The following is a 14,022-nucleotide window of genomic DNA, read 5'->3' as shown; positions in this document are numbered from 1 at the left end:
GAAGAAGGTCCAGAGAGGAGATGATGGAGAGAGGAGCCAAGGAGAAGCAGGATGAGGAGATGGCCACGGTGATGACGGCAGATCCGGGGGCCACGGTGATGACGGCAGATCCGGGGGCCACGGTGATGACGGCAGATCCGGGGGCCACGGTGATGACGGCAGATCCGGGGGCCACGGTGATGACGGCAGATCCGGGGGCCACGGTGATGACGGCAGATCCGGGGGCCACGGTGATGACGGCAGATCCGGGGGCCACGGTGATGACGGCAGATCCGGGGGCCACGGTGATGACGGCAGAAGGGCAGAAGCGCAGCCGGCAGCTCGGAGTCCCGTGGTGGAGCCAGGGTGACGGCTGACCAATGCGGAGATGGAAGGACGAGAGAGCCTGGCGGAGCTAGAGGGCTGACAGGACACGGCGGAGAGGAGGACACTATGGGCTGAGGAGGAGCTGAAGGGTCAGAGGAGCAAGGTGGAGTCTGAGGATCAAGGGACAGAAGCGAAGACAGAGGATCCAGGGGCCAGGGCGATGTTGAGGCCTGGACACCCTGAGGCGGATAAACAGAGACACGGGCGAGTAGCTGTGGATGAGCCGAAGGGTTGACAGGGCTCAGCAGAGGCAGGACAGGAGAACAGGATGACTCAAACAGAGGTGGGAGAGGGAGGCTGGGTGGGAACAGCCTCTTGGAGAATACTGGGCTGGGCGGGACCAGCGGTGAAGGCTCTGGGCTGGACGGGAGCAGCGGCGAAGAGGGCTCTGAGCTGGGCGGGACCAGCGGCGAAGAGGGCTCTGAACTGGATGGGACCAGCGGCGAAGAGGGCGTTGAGCTGGACGGAACCAGCGGCGAAGAGGGCTCTGAGCTGGACGGAACCAGCGGCGAAGAGGGCTCTGGGCTGGACGGAACCAGCGGTGAAGAGGGCTCTGGGCTGGATGGGTCCAGCGGTGAAGAGGGCTCTGAGCTGGACGGGACCAGCGGCGAAGAGGGCTCTGAGCTGGACGGGACCAGCGGCGAAGAGGGCTCTACGGGACCAGCTGTGAAGAGGGCTCTGAGCTGGACGGGACCAGCTGTGAAGAGGGCTCTGAGCTGGACGGGACCAGCTGTGAAGAGGGCTCTGAGCTGGACGGGACCAGCTGTGAAGAGGGCTTTGAGCTGGACGGGACCAGCTGTGAAGAGGGCTTTGAGCTGGACGGAACCAGCTGTGAAGAGGGCTTTGAGCTGGACGGAACCAGCGGCGAAGGTAGCTTCAAGCTCGGCGGGATAAAAGAAAACAATAGTTCTGCGGGCATGACGCTGTCAGTCTCTAGCTCTGCGGGCATGACGCTCACTGTCACAGGCGCGGCGGGCAGGACGCTCTCAGTCTCAGGCTCGGCGGGCATGACGCATACTGCCTTGGGCTCGGCAGATCTGGCGTGAAGTGCGGGCTCGGCTGGACTGGCGTTAAGTGCAGGCTCAGCTGGACTGGCGTGAAGTGCAGGCTCGGCTGGACTGGCGTGAAGTGCAGGCTCGGCTGGACTATGGATGAGGATGGATGCCGTGGCAAAGATGGCTGGAGACGGTGGCGTTCTGGACCCGAACTGGAATGCCGGCTTGGCAGGAACCAACCGGATGATGAACGGGGCTGAGTTGAATAGGGACAACAGGTTAACTCTGGAATCCAAAAGATTCTGCATCTTTGGTCTGGTCTTCTGTCAGGTTTGCACACACGAAGCAGACAAGATGGTAGGTTTGATATTTTAATAGCAGAATGGATTGGACACAGTGTGAAAGGTGAGTAAACAGGAAGTAGATAATAAGATGAAGCTTAACTGAATGATAACCAAGTCTATCTCTCTTTTGCAGATGAAGATGATGAAGTTTCTCTGAAGACAGAATGAAGACAGAATGAAGACAGGCTGAAGAAGATCAGGCTTGACAGTGAGTATGCAGGTAGGTAATGTAGAAGGTCTGAGTGTCATGAATCAACAAGACCAGACAATGACTGAAGGGTGAGTGCTGAATATAAAGGGTGAGATTGATGAGGGAGTGCAGGTGATGCTGATGATTGATGATGAGAGAGTGCAGGTGTGTGCCACGGAGGATTCTGGGGAGTGTAGTGCACACACACAGGTGAAGGCAGATGAACGTGACATCAGAGGTAACTGTAATTAAACTAATTTGTAATCCTTTAATTAAATTAAATTACAGTACTTAACTTAATTAAATAATCAATAACACCCAACACTGACGATAAATATATATATAAAACTGGTTATTGTGCATTTAAAACACATTTAGTTTATTAGTATTATTACAGAAACCATTTATGCATGAGTGACAAATATACATCACATACTTTAGTTGGTTTATGGAAATTGTATATGCAATTTAAATACATAAATTGTAAAATTCAGGCCTAAATATTTTGGGAAAAGATAACAGAAAATAATTTATCAATGTAATGAAAAAAAACAAAAAAAACCAGCAATAAATATAAATCTTACTTGTGTGTGTTGACACTGAGTTAGCAAGACTTCAAATACATGTCATGACTCACAACAATAGTAGTCACAACAATCAAGTGAAATGATTTACATCTGCATGTTTGTTGTCTTAACCCATCATAACATCATATGTCATGCACAGGAGTCCCTCACGCGTGAGGTGTCTAGGACATGTCCTGATGAGGGCCCGTGCCCGGGGTTCCCCGTCCAATCAAAGAGACGTCTCTGTCTTTGATGCCCAGAGCTCAGTCATTAGCGTGTGTCTTGGGATTAGCCACTTCCGGAGGCCTTTGAGATTTATTACTCATACTTTGAGTGGACTTGTTAAATCAATTTCCTCTTAGCCTTCCATTGTGGCTCTGCTCATCAAATCAGATTAGATTGTGTTACAGTTGACAGATCTGTGAATGAAGGCTTTAGGAGAGAGGTGTGAATTCTCCACATGAAGGGAAGTTTGAGGATTGAATGCAAACATCAGTTTATCACAGTGTTTCCTTCAGGAGGGGGGATATGACTGATCTTTCTTACGAGACGTATGAAAATGAAGTCAAGATTATATTATATTTATTTAGAAAATCAAATAAAAATAAAAATATTTCATCAAATTAAACAACTATGGCTATCAATGGAGAAAAAAAGTTTTATATCTATAAAGTATATATTTATACATACAAACATTAAAATATGTTTACAAAAACAGTAATCGGATGGATGGATGGAATGAAAAGTAACCTTTTTTCACAACAAAGTCATCTGAACAAAAATATGATATATTATTTTTTATTTAGATAATTTAAAAATATTTAATCAAATGAAACAAGTTTTAATGGCTATCTATAAAATTTGTATTCACAGACATTAAAATATGTTTACAAAAAGGTAATCGGATGGATGGAGGGATGGATTGAGGGATGATGGAGGGATGATGGATGGAGGGATGGATTGAGGGATGATGGAGGGATGATGGATGGAGGGATGGATGATGGATGGATGGAGGGATGATGAAGGGATGATGGATGGATGGATGGATGAGTAACCATTTGTCAAAACAAAGCCAAATGAACAAAAATATTATAAAAATAAATATTCAATTCGCACAGCAAAATAAAAATCTTATGTAATATAATTTAGTTTGCTGTGAAAATAATTTATCTACTGTATATGTATATTCATAAATATAATTAATTTTCCAGTACATCAGGACCTCAATAATCCGTGCAGGAACCCGTTTCATCAGTATACAGTAGCTTCTGAAGTCTTCCTCAATGGAGTGTAAAACAATAGAGCCCGAGAGAAACAGACGCAGTTTAAAGTAGACACAGGTACGAACACTGAGCGCTCATTCAGACCCTCAGACAAACAGGCCTTGTGGTTCTCCATCTCCACAGTCACACTGCCAAAACACAAATGAGCCCAAACGCGCACCTGCAGCTCCAAACATCCAGCAATTACAGCACCATCTCTCCTACAAACCCACAGAACAAACCCTCTCCGTGGCCTTTCAGAGCCTTTAACCTTTAGCAGTGAACATAAACTAATTACATTCCTCCTGCAGCGGAAGCCTCGGGAACGCCGTGAATGGGAATCGCCATTGACGACTTAATTAGCGTTCGCCGATGTGGAGCGTGTAATTCCACTGGACTTGTTCTGGTGAATAACCTCTCATTATCTCAGTTCTCCTGCTGAACATGGCACTCGCTGGGATGGAGGGACATTCATATTGCTGGAAATGTCAGCTGGGAGTCCCGCTCCTCCGGCAGACACAATGAGGGCCATTGTCGAGTGTCACTTAGCCATCATTTCGGCCCGTCAAAACAGCTTCTGTTTTAGCAGCGACGTGTTAATGGGCCTCGGCTGGGTGTGAGAGCGTTCTGAGCCACACACATCAGATGGAGGTCACAGGTTAACACACACTCTCTGATTCGGGTGGCTGGGATTTTCGCAACCTTTCCTCCGAAACGGAAGCCGGGGAGGGAAAAGCAACGGGGCTGATAATGTGATATAATTAGTCAGAGAGTTTGTGGGTCAGAATCATCGCGGGCCAACACCGGGACAGTGAATGGGCACAGATGGGACACCTGGAGCTCGGCGGGGGTCGGCGGCCCGGCAGGTGGAGCGCGTGAGAGGATTCCTTCATTAAAGGCCCCGGGACGCTCTGAAAGACGTTACAAGTCTCAGCACAGTCGATGCACTGAGGAAAAAAAATATATTATTCTTGGTATTTTTATCTTGTTTTCTTGTGAATTTTGATTGACATTGATATACAGTTCCGGTCAAAAGTTTGGAAACATTAATGTTTTTTTTAAATGTTTTTTTGTTTTTGTTTCTTATGCTCATCAAGGCTGCGTTTATTTAATCAAAAATACAGTGAAATAATATTACAATTTAAATGATCTGGTTTCTGTTGTGATATACTTTTAACTGTCATTTATTCCTGTGATCAAAGCTGAATTTTCAGCATCATTACTCCAGTCTTCAGTGTCACATGATCCTTCAGAAATCATTCTGATATGATGATTTGATGCTCAAGAAACATTTCTGATTATTGTTAATGTTAAACACAGTCGTGCTGATTAATATTTGTGTGGAAACTGTGATTTTTTTTCAGGATTCTTTGATGAAAGGAAAGTTAAAAAACAAAAACAATTTATTAAACATTTTAACTTTTTTGTAATATTTATTAATTTCATAAATAGTTTTTGATCAAATTAATGTGCCTATGCTATGCTAAATAAAAGTATTATTATTTTTTAAATCTTACTTACCCCAAACTTTTGAATGGCAGTGTATCATGATTTCCAAAATATAAATAAAAATAATAATAATAATTCTCAATTTTTGGAGGTTTCTGAAGGATCATGTGACACTGAAGACTGGAGTAATGATGCTGAATATTCAGCTTTGATCACAGGAATAAATTACATTTTAAAATATATCACAACAGAAACCATGCAGTTATTTGAATATTTCACAATATTACTGTTTTTACTCTATTTCTGACCAAATAAATGCAGCCTTGGTGACATTAAGAGACTACTTTCAAAAACATTAAAAAACCTTAATGTGTGTGTGTGACTGTGTGTGTGTGAAGCAGAGTGGCCATTACATCTCAAGTGTTCATTATTTTACCAATAATTCAACGGCCCAGAGTCATGCGTATAATTTCTTACGCATCTCATCCCAAGCCTCCGTTGCTCTTTCCAAAATGTAATTTTAGAGCTTGTGACGGAGACTTAAGCCACTGATAGCAGACTAATGCAGTTATTAATTTAAAGTTATTTGAGAGAGAGAGAGAGAGAGAGGAGAGAGAGAGAGAGAGAGAGAGAGAGAGAGAGAGAGAGAGAGAGAGAGAGAGATTAAGCGTGTGTGAATTACTTCAATCTGTGCGTCTCTCAACAGCACCAGCATCTACTAATAGCGAAACTACGTTTATCTGCACCACGCTAGTGAGAAACGTCATGTAGATTTTAAGTTGCTACGCTATTTTACTGATAAAATGCAATTGGTCATTTTTATAGCCTATATTTATTTGCTCGGTAAGTGTTGTTGTGGGTTTTAGTTCTGTGGGCTGTAAAAAATAACTGTAATCATTTGGCGAAGTGATTTGGAACTGTATTTATATTTAAACTACGGGGCTGTTGAATGCTTGATTCTGATTGGTTGACGAACGTTCAGGGAGTTCAGTTATTTTCAGGAAAACTCACGACTAAAGTAGTTCCAGGCAGGTCTTGACCGCATTACAGTTTTATATCACTTCGCCAAATGATTTCAGAGAAATCTACGGCAATGCTTTTGCGTTCTCTCCCAAATCTTTTGAGTTGTTTGCGAGCAAATGCAAAGTTTCTCAGGGAACTCAAAAGTTTTGCGAGAGAACGCAAAAGCATTGAAATATCTGCCAAATGCATAAATGTAATGTAAATGTAAATATATTTTTCCTCTATATGTCCCTTTAGGGGCTCCATAGATTTCACAGAAATAAAGACCTAATTCTTCTATCATTTAAATACTTCTCAAGTGAAAATATCTCTAAACATCTAGAATTAATTGTGTTGGAAAACAAGACTTTTAGGGTAAGAATATGATTTTTTGCAGTGGCAGTATAACCACAAGACGTTTTGACGTTTTATATCCATTTGTTCGGATACAATGCCTTTGAGAGGAGATTATGTCAATAACAGAACAGAAATCTCACGTGAAGCATGAAGCAGGTATGAATGCATGTCAGTTATGTGTTAACCCCCATAATTACAGACCGATTAAACCAGGTGTGTGTTCAGACTTGTCCTGGTCTTTGAACTTTACTCATACAGTTTAAACTCGCCAGCTTTGATCTAAAAAATACAGTTTCAAGGAGTGGAGATATTAATGATATAAATGTCAGCATGTGTTTGGATCGGTTATCAAATAGATGCCATTACATTTGCATGATGAAGCGTCATCAAAGAAATTCCCACTTCCAAATGATTTTAAAAAGCGTGTGATTGTCTAATCATTTTTTAGAAAGCCAAATCGATTAAATTGAGGACTAAAACAGTTTACAATCAGTCAAAATAATTTGGACTCTTTGTAAACAACCACATATTAATACTCAGAAGATGTTAGAAACCACATAGTAACGCCCTGGCAACCACTCACAACCCCCAGGCATGATGGTGGCATGTTTAGCACGGTCAAACAGCACTCGTAATTCCTTCAGAACACGTACGGTGCGTCCCAATTCGCATACCATCCGTCCTAAATATAATTCGAAAATAGAATTAGTCCCAAATCGTGTTGAAATGAGTATTCCAAAGATACCCGGATGGTATTTCCGGTCAGAATCCGAAGTGCAGATCGATGCGCACTCTTAACGGCTATTATTGCCCACAACCCATCGCGCGTTGGACGATGATTCGGTTAGAACTACAAACACAAGTGAAAAGTGTTAAAAAAAAACTACAGACATGGAGGACGCATGAGTTCGGCGGTTATCAAGGGGGTAATCTTTCAGAAAAAACTGAAGCTTCCCCGGGCGCTGCCATTGATTAGCAGACCATCACCTGCTGTTAGCATCCATTGACTCCCATTCATTTTGGCGTCACTTTGACAGCGAATAACTTTACATCTGAGGCGTTTAAAGACTCCATTTGTCCATTCTTTATTTCTAAAGAAACACGAAAATGTATAAAAGGCTCCATTACCTTGTATCTTACGTTATGGCCCCGTAGAAGCAGTTTTTGTAAAAATAGGCTAACGATTGCGTCATAACCACGCGACTCTCTGTCGCACAGTAGAGAGATTACCGTATGGACAGGAGGAGAAGCTCACGGGCAATCGGGGGAACGTGGAGGCAAAATGACAAAGTAATTAATCAGAATACTTAGCAAAAGTTGCTCCTGCTCCTAGCTCATGGACACCTCCTACTCACACTCTCCGTCTCTGCAAGTTTCGGAAGGGAATGATTCAGATTTCTCTTGGCACTAATACTAGAAGACAGACGGGTTACTCACGTCACATCTACGTCGTCAAGCTCAGTTTGAGTCTGCGCAGTATGCTCAGCCATCAGGAAGTGAGTGCTTCTAATTGACTTCACTTTTCTCCGTTGAATCCAATGGGGTCGCTGTGTCCATTTCTTTTACTGTCTATGGCGGTTATGTAGAGATGTTTAGATAAAGGGGTTTGAGCGATTACCGGTAATTATCAGTATCTAACCTGACGAAAATGTATTTATTCAATGTTGTCTACATTATATTGCATCTGCAGCAGCATTGTGAACTTTTGTAGAGATACGTTTAGCCATTAACTTTGAAATGCATCATTTATATTCAAATTGCAAACACATGAGGAGAGCCTCCGCATGAAAGACCCACGACTGGCAGATCAACGTGCAACTACATTTCTCTCCGAAACGGTAGGAAATTAAATTAGATTGAATGGAGGATTTTAACTGTGACAAGATGATTGACAGGGCAGTTTACGGTGACAGGATACACACGACAGATCTGTCCGTTAAGATGATGAAGTACTAATGTCCCAAAGCTTGCCTACTCTTTTGCTACATACTCAAAAGTATGTACTTTTTCTTCACAAAAAGAGTACATAGTTTTAGGGCGTAAAAGTAGGCGAATTGGGACACAGCAGTAGTGTTTACATCAACACTGTCTGAGACACACACGGGCGAGTGACGCATGTACGCAATTTCCCACGAGAACATAAAATATAAACACTTATTATAACAGACAAACCATGGTGAATCAGGGTAAAGACAAAAACACGTTTTGGACGAAGGGTTGATGATGCATTGAATTATTATTTAAATTTAGTTAATTTTGAACAAAAGAAAAGGCTACATAGTGAAACTTTAAATTTAGTAAAAGTCCTTTTTTTCTGATGCACCTGTAGCTCACCTGAAACAGGACCTGATGTTTATATCCAAACCTGTTGCATACACCGCAGGTCACGACCCTGGTTCAATTTGTTTATTCACTTCTCGTTATTGTTCGAGTTCAATGGACTGCTGTGGAGTGACATTAGAGTTCACTGTAACGAACATTGCATGAATATTTAAACGGCGTTTATTAGCCCGACAGCACCAGGTACAATGCATGACTGGACAAGAAAGAAAACACAATCATGGTGGACAAAAAAATCCATAATCCTTTCTAATACCCACAGTCATTGTCTTTTACAATGGTAAATGACTGAATATGGCGAGAACAATGGTGTCATATCTTCAGACAGTGATGGCAGGGGTCAAGTGGATATGGTTACCGTCTGTCCTCTGGGACAGGAAATGAGATCTGTCATAGACCGGATGACTTTCAAAAATGCAGTCCAGATAAAAGGCCATGGACAGTATTAGCTTGAGGAAATTGTACTGCCTTGATAAAGGACCATTTATTACACTGAATTCACGTCTTCATCTATATATCTTTTGAAATGTTGACTTATTTGTGTAATTGCTAATTTGTGTTATTCTGTTGCTTTCCCACCAAAACGATGCCACTTCATGGATGATGTCGTCACTGAGAAAATGGCTCGTTAAAGGGATTTAACAAAAGATTATCAGTTCTATAAGTGATTTTGAGAACAAAGGAAGAACCTGTAAATTGATCATGTACAAGAAAGTGTTTTATTTGAAATATTTATATCACAGAAAGAAAAAAGGGAATATATATGGTACAACATATATAATGAGAGCATGAAAAAATTAATTGAATTGTAGGATTTTAATGATTTTTCTATATTAAAAAAAGAATATACACACCTGGCTAATTGACGTCAAGTAATATACATTTAAATTTTGCGGGTTCAATCATGTCATTGGAAGCGGAAACTAAGATGAACTATATGTGAAGTTTTGCCTAAACAAATACTGAACTGCATCCTTTGACATTTGACCATCGCTACTGATGTCATGAGCACGGCTTTCCTCAGAGGAGCCCTGAGCTATGCAAAACACCCATACCAATGTCTTTCAACTAATTATAGTGGCCCAAAGCATTAATATGATGAAATGTGATTGAACTGCAAAATATCAAAGCAAATGTAATTTAGTATAAGCAAAAGAGTTAATTGCCTCATTAAAGGAACAGTTCACCCAAAAATGGAAATTCTCTCATCATTTACTCAAGTTGTTCCAAACCTGTATGAATTTCTTTCTTCTGCTGAACAAAGAAGATATTAATCATTTTGGGACAAACTATCCCATTCAGCTAAAACAATACATATAATCTCTGTATCTAAACTTCAAGGGCAACATTGCTCCAAAAGACAAGTTGCATGAACATGCTTTCATGAACACCTCAATTTGTCCAACTTTTATCACAATATTAATGAATGTGATTATGAGCTCATCCTCCAAGCTCCACTCGTCACCACAAATGTCACTATAACAGAAACCCTTCATATTGAACATAATTCAATAGTAAATATCCTACACTAGGTAACATAACACTAAATTGTAACATTTATTATCCAAATCCAGTCCCATACAAAGCATGCTGGGAATTCCAGGATTTCTCACTCTCTTAATAAGGTTATTTATTGACATTGATGGTTCCATGAAGAACCTTTCATCTCCTTCACTCTTAAAAATAAAGGTTCCATAAGATGGATTTTGCTGCAATACCACAGAAGAACCATTTTTTGGTTTCCCAAAGAACCTTTCAGTCTTAAAATATCCATTTTTTTCTTAGTATGAAGAACATTTTAATAACCTACAGAAACTTTTTCAAGATAAAGAACCTTTTGTAGAATGGAAAGGTTCCAAGAATGTTAAACGTTCTTCATGGACCCATTGATGCCAATAAAGAACCTTTATTTTGAAAAGTCTTGGAACCTTTCCATTGCACAAAAGGTTCTTTATAGTGGAACTTCTTTAGATTACCTTTTAATATTTGTTTTGTTCACAGAAATGGAATCAAAAATGGTTCTTCTATATATGGCACCTTTTTGGAAGCTTTATTTGAAAGATTTTCAATGTACTGTATAAGTGTGTGATTTACACAAACTTTTTGGTGCAATGACATATCATTTTTAAAATCTCACTATTTTTGTTCCTGTCATTTAGTCTTTCAAAAACTAAATGCCTATTATTTTAACTTCACTTACATGTAGAGAGCTTTTTTTTTATAATTTTTTTGCACACAGAAAAATCCGTAAAATTCTTCCCCCGCAGCATATACGTCTTAAATAAACAGTTTACATCATGGAAATGATTCTTTTAGGGTCATTTTCTGCGGTGGCTCATCAAACAGGAAGGGCTTACGCCCAGCCAATAATTACCAGCTAAAATACTTCCTCGGAAAAGACATCAGCGGTGTTTGATATTTCCTTTTACAGGCAGCCGCGGGTGAGGCTCTCAGCTCTGTTCCCGTCTCGTAGGCTGGTGGAGCGAGGCCTACACAAACAGATCTTATCGCCACCGGCGCGCACTCTTTCATCAGGATGTTGCGGCCGCTATGGAACACATTTATACTAACCAGCGAGTTTCAGCCATTTTTATTGGTCTGGATCTTAGAGTCGTCTCTACGACCCAGGCTTCTCTTCTGAAGGAAGTGTTGTAGAATGCTTGCGGTTACTCCAGCCACAATAAAGAAACTCAGTAAATATATGGAATTAGCTAAATGTGACACATGTAAGGTTTGCTCCCCTAAAGCACAATGTAGTAAACAATAGAAATGCTTTTGTTTTCAGATAAAGAAATCAGATTTAAAACTTGATTTTGATGGATTTTTGCTGCAAACTTCAGAGCTAAGCACAACTTAGAGTCAAAGGTTTGCTCAAATAACTAACTCAAAATATGAGCAGAAGTAATAGCTATTCTTATCTTTGTCATGATATTGATCTCACAAACCAAAGCCTATTTTCATATATATATATATGTATATATATGTATGTTTATAAATCTGCATTTTCCTGTAGCTAAAACAAGAGCATGGTGTTAGCAACACCAAGGTCATGAATTTGAACTGATTAAAAAAAAAGTGCATGCCTTGAATGCAATGTAAGGTATTTTGGATAAAAGCATCAGCCACATGTATACATGTAAATGCATTTAATATTTAATGCAAATTACTGTAGCTCCCCTTGTGGTCGTGCAGAGATTGCAACATGTACTTGCATTGCATTATAAATTGCATTTGGCACATTTCAGAAAACAATAACACAAAGTCAAGATAGTATAGCAAGAATTGTCCATGTAAAGGACATTTTAGGAATTACATATAAAACTCATAAAAATGCAGGTAACGCTTTACAATAAGATTTCATTTGTTAACATTAATGTATTAACTAACATGAACTAATAATGAGCAATACATTTGTTACTGTATTTGTAAACGTTAGTTAATAAAAATACAGCTGTTCATTGTTTGTTCATGTCAGTTTACAGTGCATTAACTAATGTTAACAGATGCAACTTTTTTATTTTTATAATGTATTAGTAAATGTTGAAATGAACATTAACAAAGATTAATGCAAGCTGTAGAAGAGCAGTTCATTATTAGTTCATGTTAACTAATGAAACCTTATAGTTAAGTGTTACCAAAAGGCATTAGCAAACACAGCCTGTTTTTCATGATCATTTTCCACTCAGGAAAACTAAAATACGACTGCTTTTGGTGCCAGAAATCTTGACGAACCTTATAAGATTCAAGAGAGCTTTATTGTCATGTTCACGCCAGCCATATACAAGTATACAGATGAGGTGAACTGGTATTTCTCTAAGACAATATTCAAATTGACACAACATAGAGAGAGTGCAAAGGTTGAATTGAGTAGGAAAAAAAAAAAAGTGCAGAATAAACGTATATATAATAGTTTCGCCAGCACAATGGCTGCCCCTTCCCTCATCATGTAGGCCCAGCTGGCCAAGAGATTTTTTCCCTCTATGAAACATGGCATCTCATAATCCCGTTTCGCTCATGGAGAGCAGTAAATTAAACTGTGGGATCAAGATGGGCGTTCATTCATTCAGCTTGTGTGGTAGACGCTCTCTCTCTATAACTTTCTTTTTATTGCCCATGGTGAAGGGTGGAGTGTGACTGGCAGGTGTGATAAGTCAGCGTACCAGGGGCATGTGAAACAGAGAATATAGTGGACTAACAGGAAAACAGTCATCTGACAGCTTGACAATAGCGTCCAGCCCTGGAGGACACCAGACCTGCGCTGAGCCCAGACAATAGAGCCAAAACCTCTCCCTTCAACTGGTGACAAGATACCGTAATGGGAAGGTAATCATCGAAGAAAAGCACCATCAAATATTCAAAAGCTGCCGCGGCATGGGGTTGATTAAATATCGACTCCTCTGTTCCGCTGTCATGCTCGGCTTTGACTTCTCGCGCAGGTCCCGCGGTCTCAGCCTGTTGTCAGGCTCGAAGGCATGCGAGACTTTCCCACCGCCCGCTTTGGCCTCTCGAAACTGTACTCGTCGAGAACCCGTTTTTAATGGACTTATCTAGTGCCACAAAACAGCCTTCTTTCATGGTGGCTCGCTGCCTCTGAGAATCAATGTGGGGTTCTTTCATATCTTTTAAGATTTTATTAACTTCCACAAATTGTCCAGGCCTGCCATAAACAATTTCCAAAGTCCCTGATATTTTTGAGTGAAAATGTACAACATCATAAATGCAATAAGTTATATACGCACGTAAATACTAGCAACCATGTAGAAATTTTCATTAGACCATAGAAGAAGACTAATGCTTATATAGGGTTGTCAAATACCGGTTCAGGGTGCCAGCTTTTTTGCAGTACTGGTTGTACCGAGTACTGTGTATATTCGGTACCTGCTGTTTTCAAATGCTCTCGTTCATGTTTGTTTGAGAACTCTATGAGCATCAAAGGTTTCTATTTCACAATCATATCTGTTGAGCATGTGAACACAATGGCCACTCAGAGGTGTTAGTAAGTTAGCGCCCTTTCACACCTACCTTGTTTGGTCCTTGATTTTCTGACTTTTCAGTTTGATCCGAATCAAAATTACAGGTGTGAAACCTCCCCCGGACCACGGCCCGGACCAAACTGACGAAATTTGGTCCGACGAAAAGACGTAGTCTCGG

This window comes from Abramis brama (assembly GCF_963993115.1).
Source record: "Abramis brama genome assembly, chromosome: 21".
Classification (NCBI taxonomy): domain Eukaryota; kingdom Metazoa; phylum Chordata; class Actinopteri; order Cypriniformes; family Leuciscidae; genus Abramis; species Abramis brama.
The sequence above is the reverse complement of the archived record's forward strand: the minus strand, read 5'-3'. Positions refer to the sequence as shown.